The sequence below is a fragment of the Etheostoma spectabile genome, chromosome 11 (assembly GCF_008692095.1).
Source record: "Etheostoma spectabile isolate EspeVRDwgs_2016 chromosome 11, UIUC_Espe_1.0, whole genome shotgun sequence".
NCBI lineage: Eukaryota > Metazoa > Chordata > Actinopteri > Perciformes > Percidae > Etheostoma > Etheostoma spectabile.
In genome coordinates, this window is record NC_045743.1 from 17,137,324 (window position 1) to 17,152,882 (window position 15,559).

The following is a 15,559-nucleotide window of genomic DNA, read 5'->3' on the forward strand; positions in this document are numbered from 1 at the left end:
GGGTGTCTAATAAACATGTTTGTTCATGTTGGCTAAAGTATTAATTGATGCATTATTTACTATTAATAAATAATTGTTAATTTCAGTTAACTAAGGTGCCTATTTTACCATGAATGCAGAATCAAGCCTTGACTCACTGTTAAAAACAGTTAACAAAGGTTCTGCGTTAACATTAGTTAATATACTAATGTAAAATGAGATTTATTTTGGCAATATTTAGTTAACAGATGACCGTTTTTAAGGTAAATAAGTCAAGTATTTCCATCATTTGTAGCTGTATAGTGTACTCTGTTCCTTAAGTTAACAAGGGACTAACTAACACGTTGTACCCTGCCTGTAATTGGCGGAGGGATATGATGAGATGATGAAGCGTGCTTTGTTATGAGTCTTGAGTTGTTCTACGCTGGAAGAAGTGTCATTAAAAAGTGGACCAAGTTACACAGTCGAAGCTGTCGAGTAGTTAATAGTTAATAGTTAATAGTTAATAGTTAACGCTAACCGTCACTAGCGTTACACTACTGAGCCTAAACTGGAAATAACAGCTAAAGTGTCTAACTATCATTTACTAATGTTAACGTTAACTAAGGTATTAATTGATTCATTCATAGTTTAAGATGCTATTAACATTAGTTATGACAGTAATAAGTATCACTTAACATTAATCATACAATATTAATTTAGAGCTGGTCTGGCATAGCTCCGTCATTTTTTTCTATCTCACTTTCTGTGATGTAGAAGAAGTTGATTGTTGACTATCAGCTTCTTAAAGAACATCCTCCCATCAGGAACGTCTGTTCCACCTGTAACAACACCATCTGCCCTCCGTTTCCAGGCTGCCCCAACCCAACCGATCAGCTGCAGACTTTCTAGTGACCTTTTAAATCTGAAATGAAACAGAGCTGAGACGATACAGCGTCGTTTGGTCCATCACTTCTCGTGTGCAGTGTGTTCAGAGATGGGATGAGCTCTATTCAATTTCAATTTATTTCAATTTTATTTATAGTATCAATTCATAACAAGAGTTATCTCGAGACCCTTTACAGATAGAGCAGGTCTAGACCACACTCCAGAATTTACAAGGACCCAACAGGTCTAGTAGTTTCCTCCAGAGCAGCAACAGGGCCACAGTGGAGAGGAAAAACTTCCTTTTGGGAAGAAACCTGGGACAGACCCAGACCCAGACCCAGGCCCAGACCCAGGCCCTGGCCCAGACCCAGACCCAGACCCAGGCTCTTGGTAGGCGGTGTCTGACGGCCGGTTGGGGTTAGAATGAAGAGTGGCAATAACAGTCACAAAAAATAGTAGTTTGTAGCAGTTCTTTGTAGTAGTTCATGGCATAGTAGGGCACTGGGCAGCATTACAAGGCCCAGCAGAGATGTAGCAGGATGTAGCAGGACGTAGCTGGGCACCGCACAGCGTAGCAGGATATAACATGACATCGCAGAACGTGTAGCGGGACCATGGCGACAGCTGCAAATATGATTTTGGATCCTCCTTGATCCCAGGAAACAGCTCTCTGCAGTGAGAGAGAACAGGGCTCAGATGAGTCCACATGGCTGAGGCCTCATGTCGCATTGAAGTGGAGACGGAACAGAAAGATTGAGCACCATCAACCGTATGAGCAACTCCTGTGTGTAGGGATGCTTTCTTATGAGAGTCTCCAAATGTATTTCCAAAGAATACTTGAACATTTAATTTTCAGCTAAGTCCACACAGAGAACAAAATCATTAGCAATGTTTCCCTCCACACGTTTTCATCCAAATTAAGTTATATCGAATGAAAACTGCCTTATGGAAACAGTAAAATTCAATGGAATTTCAAGAATATCGACTCAAAGGAAATAATAAAATAAATAAAGTTAAAAACATTGATGAAAAGCCTCAACAAAAGTGTTGATTTTCAATTTCGACGGGAAGACAACACAAGGGTTAATATCAGGCTCTTAAAATGTAAGAGATTAGTCAGAAACCAATCATGCAGCATAAACCAAACACTTTCCTTTTTTTTTTTACAACATGCCTTGCCAAGAGTCAGAATTTGTCCACAAACCTCAGCCTTCTATAAATGTCTAACTCCATCTGTATACCTGCCATGTCCTCCACAGTTTCTAACAATTTATGGCGGTTGCCCTCAGTATTTTACCCTACTTTTAGCTGAAAGTTATTGGGGCTCTGGGCTTGAGCATTTATTGGAATTCTGCTTCTGCACTGACCGACTTACTTTGATGTGCTCTCACAATTTCACGGCTTAGACAGATCCATATTACTCCCTCAAACTTTCTAATTGGGTTTTACTCCCTATTCCTCCTCCTGTAGCAGAGCTAAAAGCTAAAAGTGCATTAAAGGAGGATTCCGGTCGATTTCAACACACAGCTGTGTTGTTTGTAAATGTGGAGCGATGTCAGTAGGAGAGAAAAGCTAAGGGCGGTTTCACACCGACAGCCTTTAGTTCGGTTTAATCAAACTAGAGTTTGTTTGCCTCGCTGGTGCAGTTGTTTTGGGCAGGTAGGAACGCGGCAATTGCACTCGGTTGCGCACCAAAAGCTAAGCTATTACAATACAGCTAATTTGGCTAACCGCTTGCTGGCAGCTTGACTCAGCCTAAAATAACGTTACTCAAACTAAACGGCGGGAAAAGCAGCTCCAGCTAAAGTAAGACTTTACAGTAATAATAAAGAGAAGTATTGAGTGATTGTATTTTAAATGAGCACAAGTAAAGTAGAACTGACGTAACAGCTGTTATATATTTAAACGGTTATTTTAAGTTTTGAAGGTCTTTTACAGCTGTTGTCTCTGCTACTGGTTAGCCGAATTAGCTGTTAGCTAAACTAAGGCGTTGACAGGCATCACCGATTAGTTTTGCACTCCAAATTAACAAACAACAGAGCTAGGAGTTGGAATCAACCGGTATTCTCCTTTAACATGCTGACATTTTAAAAGCTTGTGCCGACTAATTGATTTGGCCCAATGGTCCAATGCATTTCAGAATCAGAATCAGAAATACTTTATTGATCCCCGGAGGGAAATTCTTTGTTGCAGTTGCACAAATAGTAGAAATACCAGAGTAGAAATATAAATAAAGAAATATAAGGAGTGTGGCTATGTATGGTATTTACATAAGTCAAGAAAGCCAAAGATATCCGCTACAGATTCCAGATTCAGGATTCATATTTATTATTTCTAAAATAATTATTTGTCTTTAAATATTATTCTACCTCGTACAATCACTAGTTTATCAGTCATTATACTTAGTCCCCCGGCCATCTTAAATCCTTTAAGGCAGTAGCTCTTGGCTGACTATACTTGTCTTTCCTGTTGTGAGTCATATAGCCTAAAGATTTATTTAGATTTGTACTCAGGGTGCGTAAATGTAGAGGCAGAAAAATAGAGACCTTGAGTAGGTAGAAGTGAGTTGCGCGGCCTACTACTACTACTTCTGCTCATTAGACAAATGAAGGAACAAGGTGGAACAAAACCCTGCCAACACTCATGCCTCTCCCTCATACAGCAAATGCAGACTTCTGTGGGTGGACTAATAGATCCCCACATCAAAGTGGGGGGACGCTCTCTGCAGCGTTCAATGCCCAGGGCTTGAGAACACCAGTCAGGCAAAATTCTCCCTCTCAGCTCCTGCTCATCCAAAGCGTTCAACCCCTTCTGGTCTATTTGCACTCAGCACTGCCCATCCCATGAGACCACGTGTGTGTGTGTGTGGTGTGCATGAATTTTTCATATGGCACAGACATAAGAAGCATGCAGATGAAGATCAGATTTCTGGCTGTTATAGTCACATCTATTTATTGTATTTACTAACCTTTCCATGTGGACATGGGTCCATTATTAGGTGCATTTGCATGTAAATACTTAGAGGACAAAAATCACATAATTAACACTACACCATTTGGCAATTTCTGTCTACAAAAGTCTATGATTTTGCAATTTTCTGATTGGAAAATTCCCAGCAGACACTTCACTTTATCCAGGATATCACTGCCCACACCAAGAAATCCTCAAAGTCTGATTAACCCTCGTGTGGTCTTCTGTTAACCATGAACTTGCCCTTCCAGGTCAAAATTGAAAATGAATTTTTTTTGGGGCTTTTCCGATGTTTTTGTCACTTTTTCTGATTTATTTCTCACTTTGTCTTGGCTCTTGGCGCTTTTTTAAAAACCTGAGCCGGTTTAATAACGAGTTTTTTTTTTTTATTCTTGGAATTCATGGTCAACAAACCTCATTTTTGTCAAATTAAGCATACGTTTTTAGTAAAAAAGGCAGAAATTATGAATTATTTTGAAAAATAGTTAAGATCTGAGGGTGTTGAAAGGATCTCAGATGGTTTTATGTACCCAAAAAGAAATCAATGAAAGTAATCCGTGTCATTTTTGAGCAATTTGGTTGAAAGAAATCCATATTTCTGATTTAAAAAACTTTAAAACGGGTCAAATTGACCCGAGGACAACATAAGGGTTAAAAAAACGAGACGTCTGCTCCCTCTTTCCTCCAGCTCACATTAGCCAGGTGTGTTGTTGGATATCAAATGTGTCTGAAGTGAGGAGCTTGCAAGTCCAAATGTCTGAGTCACCGACTGAATCCACATTACGTTCTTCTATCCCTGCAGTCTACCAGACCTTTAGGAGAGCAAACGTAAACCAACATCACAGGCTAGCAGAAACAACCAATCACATTCCTATCACTGGCAGTATGCAACACACCTGGGAACACCCTGGTGGCTGAGGCTCCACCTTTTGGGGTTGGGTTTTTCTTAACTTCATTTGTATTAGAGTGCGGATCGGGCCGGATTTTTCTGGCCGAGCCCGGCCCGCGTCCGACAGAGCAGTAACCGAACCCGACCCGAGCCCGACAGGCATTAAGATATTTATGTCCGAGCCCGACACAGTTAAAATGGCATTTGTTTCTCATACTAATGACACATGTACGTTTGTTTGTGTGAAAAGCCACTTTTATTAAGCAATTGTAGGAAGGCATTGGGAAATGTCAACAGATGAGCATCAATGCACACGGGGCAACAAGCGCCATTACCTACATAATAAGCTGTTTTAAATTCTAAATGTTCAACGCCTTATCGCGCTGATGTGATCGAGCCCGACCCGAACCCGAGCTTCCTTTCTAAAGATCTGTTCCAACCCGGCCCGGCCCGTCGGGTCCCGTCGGGTCCCGTCGGGTCCCGTCGGGCTCGGGTCGGGTATCCATCCTCTAATTTGTATCCATGGCTTTGTATGCTATTGCACCAACAATTAGGCCTCATTCAGACTGCAGACATTAATGCTCAATTCAGTTTTTTTGTTTATTTATATTTTTTTAACATGGCCCGCATCAGGCTCAAGTATGAACTGGGCACGGCCTGAAAGTGACCTGTGTTTTGGCCGTTAGTGCATGATACATATTTTTTAAAACCTAATAATTTAAATAAGGACTAATTAAGTTTTTGCATTGGTAAGTCAGATGTTTTGCTATATTGGAACTTATGCATTACTCTAAAAGCAATTTTCTCCCACACACATACTCTCTCTTTTGAAGCAGCCGTTGTGTTGCTTTTTTTAACTAAATCCATGTTCAAACTCGCTGTATGTGCACGAGTGTTTCCAGTTTGCTTGTGGTCGTTGCCATGGTGAATCGTAGTATCATTGCTCCATTCATGCTGCCTTTTTATTGTGGTGGTGCACGCGCTAAACTCTGATTGAACCAACTCGAATCAGCTGTTCTGGAACTGAAAACTCTGAGTTTCCCATCTCAGGGTAAATCAACTCATATGTCTTTTCCACCAAGGCGGTTCTGGTGCTGGTTCGGGGTCAGTGCCAAATATTGAACCGGTTCTTTGCTTTTCCACACAAATAAACCTGGTTCTGGGCCAAGAACACGGGTCCAACTCAGGACCAACTTAGCGCTGGTCTAGAGATAAGACCCGGGTACGTCAGGTGCTGGGAGCGGGTCCCAATCGGCTTTTTGTCGGGAAAATTGGGACCGCCACGCGGTGAAACCGGGACGTCTGTTCACCCTAACGGTGTTATGCTTGACGCTATTGATGTTGCCATGGCAACCCAGCAAAAGATCATGCGAGATAATTCCCTTTTTTCTTGAACGTGTCCTCGGTCCATAGCGGCCCACGAAGAGCCGTCAAGGCCCGTCTTTGAATTTGTAAAGCCAGGAGCAAAAGTATCGGTATATAGTCCTTCATTAGTGTTGATTGTCATGACTGGTGAGTAGAACCAGCACCGAACTGGCAAAAGCACCAGAACCAGAACCAGCACCTGGTTAGCCTTGGTGGAAAAGACGTAACGGAGATCAGGGTTAGACTCAGAGTTTGGTAAACTTCCTCTCTGAAACGGGCCCCTGAGCAAAGTACTTGAGGAGTTGTTTTTTTTGGCTTGCTACACGTTTCACTTGTTTACTTTGGCTCTCTGCTAACTCACACTGGCTCAAGTAGAATACAGACAGTTAGCTTATTTGGGCTTGTGTGCTACTGTCTACAGATTTAGAGAGACTGGATGAGGGGGTAAATGAGACCCTTTGGGACTTAATCACACCGACCAGCGAAACCAAAACAATGAGCTGGGAGCAGCTTAGAGTCGAAGAGAGCTGCGGAGTACAGTGGTGATTCCCAGTGGGTCTGGCAGTACTTCCACTCTACAGGACGTTATTTAATTGAATAATATCACATTGCTCAACGGGGATGTAACAGTAACGGCTAAGTTGACGTTGGCGCTCTATTTTCTAACATTGTTTACTGACCAACACTCAAATCCAACCATCTAATTAGAACAGGAAGATATGAGTGTTAGTCCTGGCAAACAACAGTGGAAACTGCTTCACACTGGGTCAAGGTCAAGGTCAGAGTTTATTTCTATACATTTACAAACAGTCACTACTGCCCCAAACTGCTGCACAGATACAGACAACACAGCATCAGATAAAAAGCATAATAAAGAGCCGAAAAAACCTTCTAAAACAGGATATACCAAAAACAATAAAAACAGATAAAAATTATATTTCACAGCCCAGTTTACGTTAAAATCCAGTGCAAAAAGATGAGTTTTTAAAAGTGATCTAAAGCTGCTCTTATGAGGAAGAGAGAGGAAGAGAGATCCAAAGCTTAGGACCTGCTACTGAAACAGCTCTGTCCCCTCTGGGTCTCAGTCTGGATCTGGTTTCCAGTCTGGATCTGGTCTTCCGTCTGGATCTGGGATAGTCTAAAAAGCATCTGGTCCTGGACCTGAGTGCTCAGACTGCAGGGTGCAAAATCAGCACACCAGATAAATATGATGGTGCCAGCCCATTGAGAGATTTAAAAACAAACAATAAGATCTTAAAATGGATTCTAAAGACGACAGGCGGCCAGAGGAGAGACGACAGTACGGGGGGGGGGGGGGGGGGTGATGTGGTCTGGGCCTGTTTCGTGCAGCCGCGTTCTGGACTAACTGTAAGCGGAAAACTGAAGGCTGCTCAAGGCCAGAGTACCGTGAGGTCCAGTAGTCCAGGTGGTTTTAGATCAGGGCCTGCATACCTGTCTCCAGCTGGCTCTGGGGCGGGTAAGGCTCGACCTTCCCAAGAAGTCTGAGCTGAAAGAAGCTTGTTTTTACCACTGAGCTAACGAATGTGTAATTTGTTATACTAGTGTGTAAAATCACACGCTAGTGAGAAGAAAGAAGAAACCAAAAGAGGAAAAAATCATGACAAAGCATGGTGGTGGAACTCATCACTGAAGTCAAGTTTATTGAAGTAATTGAAGTCAAGTTATTTTGCTGATTAAAACTAACTAGAATCAACATGGTGTCTCAACCCAGTTGAGAACTTAAGAGCAGCTTAACATTAGAAGAAGATGCTGAAGGAGATCTGGGGCCAGATGTATGAACAATGACCTGGAAGAAAGGTGTGCATGTCATGCATACTTCACACCAGGCGTGCATAGTTTATTTGTGAATTTACACAGTGAGTTTAACCCTCATGTTGTCCTCATGTTGTCCTCAGGTCAAATTGACCCCTTTTCCTATATCAATGTTCTTTTTAATTCCCCAAAATAACATGATTGATTCCAACGCTCTTTGCCAAGTACAAATCTCTACTTTCATTAATTTTGGGTCTTATTCTATTTTATATCATTGTAAAACAAATGGAAGTGTTTTTGAAATAGTGTTGAGTAAAAGTTGACATATTCCAGTCTGTGATTATCATCAACATCCATTCCTTTAATTTTAGTCTCAATAATTCCTGATTTCTGCTTTTCTAACTCAAACATTAGGTATAATTTCCCATAAATGAGGTTTATTGACCAAAACATCTTTAAATAACTGTAAAACCAAAGTTAAAAAATTAGTGTTACGTAGTGTTGAAAACGTACAAAAAAGTGACAAACATTTTAAAAAAAGAGTCAAAAGTGTTAAAAAAAAGGGACAAAACGTGGGAAAAAGTTTAAAACATTGAGAAAACAATGTCAACAAAAGTGTTGATGGTTTTCATTTTGACGGGAAGACAACACGAGGGTTAAGGCATCCTGCCCCTGCTCCGTTGCCATGTGACACCTGTATTTTTCAAAAAAAAAGCAAATATGTTATCCTGAGCTATTCCAAACCAGTAAAACCACTCTGCGAGCTAACATGAATTCAAAATCACACATGCTGCGATTTTGCAACAAACCCATGCTGTTAGAATAACCTGGCAGGGGACAGCTGTCCTGTAGGTGTGTAACTCTCACATGTCTGTGCACGTGAGTCACACATGCTTTTTGTCACAAAAGCCGTGTTAACTCTCGTACGAACCAAAATGTCGTATGCTGTTTGGTTTCCGTCCCTGTGGCTTTTCCGGTGAATAAGACAGAGGAGGAAATGCTTGTCTGCAGAAAAACATACATTTCCATAGATATGAGACAAAGCCCTGGTGATGCCTTTTGATATTTCACGGGATATTTTGTTTGCCATTTGATTTCGATAAGGTTAGAGACGGTCTACCAGATGGAGCTGCAGGCCCAGCAAATATGTGTTTTCCAGCCAGGGATTCAATTACGGGCAGCAGATGACTGTCCTCACATGCAGGCTGGATATAAATATGCAGAGGATCATCCAGATGAGGTCGGAATAATAGACTGGTGGAAAAAAGGCAAATAATCACCCAAAAGACAGATGACAACTGGCCACTGTGGGGCTCCTGCTGTGTGCTGCACCACTTTTAATCACTAGCCCGAGATCAGAGATGATAGGCGGCCTCAGTGGACCACCTGAGGAAGCTTTTGATTTGTCAGGTTGAGTCCTTCGCTCCAGGTTTAAGTAGAGAGAAGAAGTGCTAACCAGTGTAATGAGGCTGTGCTGAGATAATGACATCGACAGGATTTGCTCGGGTGTTTTATGTTGAATTTTTACTCAATTACTCAATAACAAATGTCTGATCTCCCTGGCTAACAACAAAAATGCTGTGGTGAGATAATGTAGAGTTTGTCTACAGCAAATCCACCTGCTTTAAAATACTCTTGACAGGTGGCCCGGGTAGCTCACCTGGTGGAGCTTGCAGCCCATATACAAGGGCTCAGTCCTTACTGCAGTGGCCGTGGGTTTGACTTAAACCTGCAGCCCTTTCTGCATGTTGTTCCCCTCTCATTCCTCTCTCTCTCTCCCCCTTTTCACTCTGAAAGGGTGATTCTTTTTCAACGTGGACCCCATTCCCCTATGCATTTGTGTCTAAAACACTGAAGTGACCAAAAATCTCACAAGAGGTAAAACTCCATATGATTTAAGATGTTTTTGGACAATTTGGAAATTGTTTGCTGCGTGTACACATTGGCCAAGATGTCTTCCACATTCTTTTTATTCTGAGAGACTGTCAAATACAATGTGTGAAACAAATTACCATTTGCTGAGCCCCATCCCCCTTGTTGTTGCTTTATAAGTAATCTTTGAAGCATTTGGTTCTGTCATCCAAACACAAGTGACTGAGAATTGTTCGAATTTAAAATGTTATATGTGCTTAAAGATTGTGTGTGATTTGCATTCTGCATTTAAGCTAAAAGGCAAAAGCATTATTTCAACATTAAATGAAGACATGTTGGTCATGCTTTAGGTTTGTTGTTCATGAATTAAGTTGTTTTACAATACTCTGTTCTTTAACATAAGATGTTCTGGGACATTCTCCTCAATGTGTCAGAAGCAGAACTGATTGTTAGGGTCCGCGCTTGAATCTGGTTCCAGTCTTTTGCTCTGCAAGTCCTGAACTGAGGGTCATAAACTCTCAATCACATTCCAACTGAAAGATAACGAATAAGCACCAAACACATCACACCACTGTGACCTGGAGACCCCCCGCCCCCCCTTAGTGGATAAGACCAGGGGTGCAAGAACCGAGGAGCCAGACCAAGGAAGGGGAGAGCTGTGATAGCTTGATCCAGGTAACTTTGTCTCAGCATATCCTACGTAATAAACAGGATTCACACGTCAACATCTGAGATTCAGACTACTAAGTGACTGAATCCTGAGACTGGAGCAGGAGCAGAAGCAGGGAAAAGGTGCAGGTAGACAGGCAGGTAAAGATTGGATTCAGGAGACAGGGTAAAAGGTAACAGAGGCTTGAAAGCAAGCAGACGGTGCTCACCCAAAAACCATTGATCTTATTTGTTGATTGTGCAAGCAGTTTAGATAGACCTATTTACATTTGTTGTAAGGCGGCGGCCTCTATCCTATAATATCACGGGAGCCAACGAGGAAGCAAGGCAACGCACTCATAAGCACCCCAAACTTTGTGTAAGGAGGTACGTTGTGTTGGTGAACTGCACCAACTGCGTAAAAGTCAACAGTAACATTTATTTACTTAATTAACTTCCGTCTGTAATGTAGAACGGTGATGGGAGTTTTGTTGCGGTTTTACAACGTTAAAAAGAGCGGTCATGTGTACCAATCACATGTAACGGTCAGCTGATCACCGCGGCCGCATGTTTCAAACTGTTTCACAATGTTATTTGCCTATATATTGTTTTTTTGGGGTCATTGGCAAATCCCCCTTTTTGTTTAGGTAGGAGGACGTGTTGAAGCACGACATGAGAAACGTTGCAACTATGACAAACTGGCAAGGAGTGAGTGGGAAACAGCTGGTTATATATCCGCAGAGCTGATGAGGAAAGTGGGAACATATGCTGAAATAAATGGGACATAGTTTACAAATGAACATGATGTATTGCAAAAAGACTTGAAACTAGGGATTGAGACCATGCACTGGTTAGGGAAATGTTTATTAAGGTAATAAATCAAGTGGAAGTAGGTCATGTTCTTATAGACTTTCAGAGAAACAGACTCATTGTTGTAGCCAGTGGAGTCGCCCCCTGCTGGAAAAGAGATAGAAGTTTAAGGAGCTTCACTTTTAGGGCCTGGAAGTTGCTGCTTGGCTTCCACTCCATAAAACATTTAATAAGACAGCTTTTTTGTTTTCAAATGTAACCTGTAACCCCACAAACTATGTAGTTAGCTACAGTAGTGCATTGCACCTTCCACGGGAATAACGTGAGATAAGGTTACTCTGGTAGAAAGCTAGTTAGCAAGCATGCTAACATTTGCTGCTACATTAGAATAGAAACACATGGTTGAAATCCATTCCTTGCAGTTTTGCTCTTTTTTTTGGTTTTGGAAGGGCTAAAAAGTCGGTATCACAAAGCAGTTTCTGTCAATAGCACAAGTATTTTGTCTCCACATGGGAGATGTACTGTGTTGTAACCTTGTTTAGTCACTTTAAAAAAAGTCCAACTTCATTGGCAATAAACAAACCTTAAGTATGTCTCTCATTTGAAACAATACATCAGTGCTGGAAGAGTGTAAAACACGTACTCAGTGTCATCGGCCTAGCTTGGTGATAGGCATCACACTATAGACACGGATGGCCAAACATGTCTGAGAAGAGCAGTAAATAGATAAATAAATGGAGCGTGGCAGGCCTCCAAGTGTCAGAGATGTGCTCAAAAACACACCGGTCCGTGAAAGGCTAGACAGATGCTAAGCTGCAAGACACCCAATGGTATTCCTCTGAAAAAAAAAAAGCATTCCGCTTTATTCTAGTGGTTTAATTTTCATAAAACATGTCCAAAAGATGGTACACATCAACATTTCTCCTTCAGGAAAAGATGTTTTCAGCAAAAAGAAAATATGTACATCCAATGACCTGTCTTCCTGTCTTATAAGTTGCTTTCAAATGTTTTATTAGAGAAATCAATTTACTTATGGATGGACATATCATAAATAAATTAACCTTCTTTTTGCCAGGGACCCCTTGAAACCCCTTATGGACCTCTGAAGGTCCCTGGCCCCCACTTTTGGAACCACTGCTCTAGTACATACAGTTTAAAAACATTTATAATAGATCATATATATTCTCATGACACTTTACAGACTTAGAACCTAATATCCAATTAAATTTGCTTAAAGCAAATCTAAAATCCCTCATTATAACTATTTATCAGGATTTCCTAATTGAAGAGGCTGAGAATATTAGCATAAATTAATAAGCACCATACCCAGTGTTCTCCATCGGGGTCTTGTTCCTGCCCATCAAGGCTCTGACTTTACATAAAGAGGGAGGAAGAGATAATTATAGAGGGGTGTTCCTATAATTCAGTCTTTTCTCAGCCATAAACGCCGTTGATCGACTCATGTCTAGTCTTATTGAACACAGCCTCTAATCCTGCCACAGCTAAAGAAGGGTTATCCTTTCCTTGCCTGTATACAGGGTTTTCTCCTTAGTTTTCCAATCAGATGACAGTACATACATACATACATACATGCATGCATGCATACATGCATACATGCAGTACACATACATACATACATACATACATACATGCATGCATGCATACATGCAGTACCCATACATACATACATACATACATGCATGCATGCATACATGCATACATGCATACATGCATACATGCAGTACACATACATACATACATACATACATGCATGCATGCATACATGCAGTACCCATACATACATACATACATACATGCATGCATGCATACATGCATACATGCATACATGCAGTACACATACATACATACATACATACAGTACACATACATACAGTACACATACATACATACATACATACATACAGTACACATACAGACAGACATACATACATACATACATACATACATACAGACATACATGCATACATACATGCATACATGCAGTACACATACATACATACATACATACAGTACACATACATACATACATACAGTACACATACATACATGCATACATGCATACATACATACATGCATACATGCAGTACACATACATACATACATACATACATACAGTACACATACATACATACATGTAGTACACATACATACATGCATACATACAGTACAGATACATACATGCATACATACAGTACACATACATACAGTACACACCTACATACATACATACATACACACATACATACATACATACATACAGTACACATACATACATACAGTACACATACATACAGTACACATACATACATACATACATACATACATACATACATACATACATACAGTACACATACAGACAGACATACATACATACATACATACATACATACATACATACATACATACATGCATACATACATGCATACATGCAGTACACATACATACATACATACATACAGTACACATACATACATACAGTACACATACATGCATACATGCATACATACATACATGCATACATGCAGTACACATACATACATACATACATACATACAGTACACATACATACATGCATACATACAGTACACATACATACATGCATACATACAGTACACATACATACAGTACACATACATACATACCTACATACATACATACATACATACATACATACAGTACACATACATACATGCATACATACATACAGTACACATACATACATACATACATACATACAGTACACATACATACATGCATACATACAGTACACATACATACAGTACACATACATACATACATACATATCTACATACATACATACTGTACATGCATACATACATACATACAGTACACATACAGACAGACATACATACATACATACATACATACATACATACATACATGCATACATACATGCATACATGCAGTACACATACATACATACATACATACAGTACACATACATACATACACAGTACACATACATACATACAGTACACATACCATACACATGCATACATGCAGTACACATACCATACATAACCATACAGTACATACATACATACATACAGTACACATACATACATGCATACAACAGTACACATACATACATGCATACATACAGTACACATACATACAGTAACACCATACCCTACATTACACATACATACACATACACTACATACATACATACATACATACATACAGTACACATACATACATACAGTACACATACAACAGTACACATACATACATACATACATACATACATACATAATACAGTACAACATACAGACAGACATACATACATACATACATACATACATACATACATAGCATACATACATGCATACATGCAGTCTACAACATACAAATACATACATACAGTACACATACATACATACAGTACACATACATGCATACATGCATACATACATACATGCATAAATGCAGTACACATACATACATACATACATACAGTACACACTACATACAATACACTACAGTACACATACATACATGCATACATACAGTACACATACATACATGCATACATACAGTACACATACATACAGTACACATACATACATACCTACATACATACATACATACATACAGTACACATACATACATGCATACATACATACAGTACACATACATACATACATACATACATACATACATACATACAGTACAATACATACATGCATACATACAGTACACATACATACAGTACACATACATACATACATACATACTACATACATACATACTGTACGCATACATCATACATACATAATACGACAGACATACATACATACATACATACACATACAACATGCATACATACATTCATACATGAGTCACATACATACATACATTCATACATATACATACATACACGTACACATACATGCATAATGCATCACATACATGCATTACATGCAGTCACACATACTTATCATAATACAGTACACATACATACATACATACATACATACATACATGCATACAGCAGTACCACATAATACATGCATACATACAGTACACAATCATACAGTACACATACATACATACCTACATACTACATACATACATACATACATACAGTACACATACATACATGCTACAAGGAAATACATACATACATACATCTATACATACTACTACATACTACAACAGTACACATACATACATGCATACATACAGTACACATACATACAGTACACATACATACATACATACATACCTACATACATACATACATACATACATACATACATACTGTACATGCATACATACATACATACACACCTGGACTTAAATTCACACCTGGTCACTCTATCACTTTAACACTGGACTCAA

The 15,559-nt window shown here is 39.8% G+C and overlaps 1 protein-coding gene across 1 annotated transcript in view; it reads right to left on the reverse strand.

Annotated features, from left to right (window-relative positions):
• Window positions 1-15,559, reverse strand: part of LOC116698234 (inactive dipeptidyl peptidase 10) — a 128,565-nt gene that overhangs the window by 83,875 nt on the left and 29,131 nt on the right. The gene's annotated exons all lie outside the window — the stretch shown is intronic.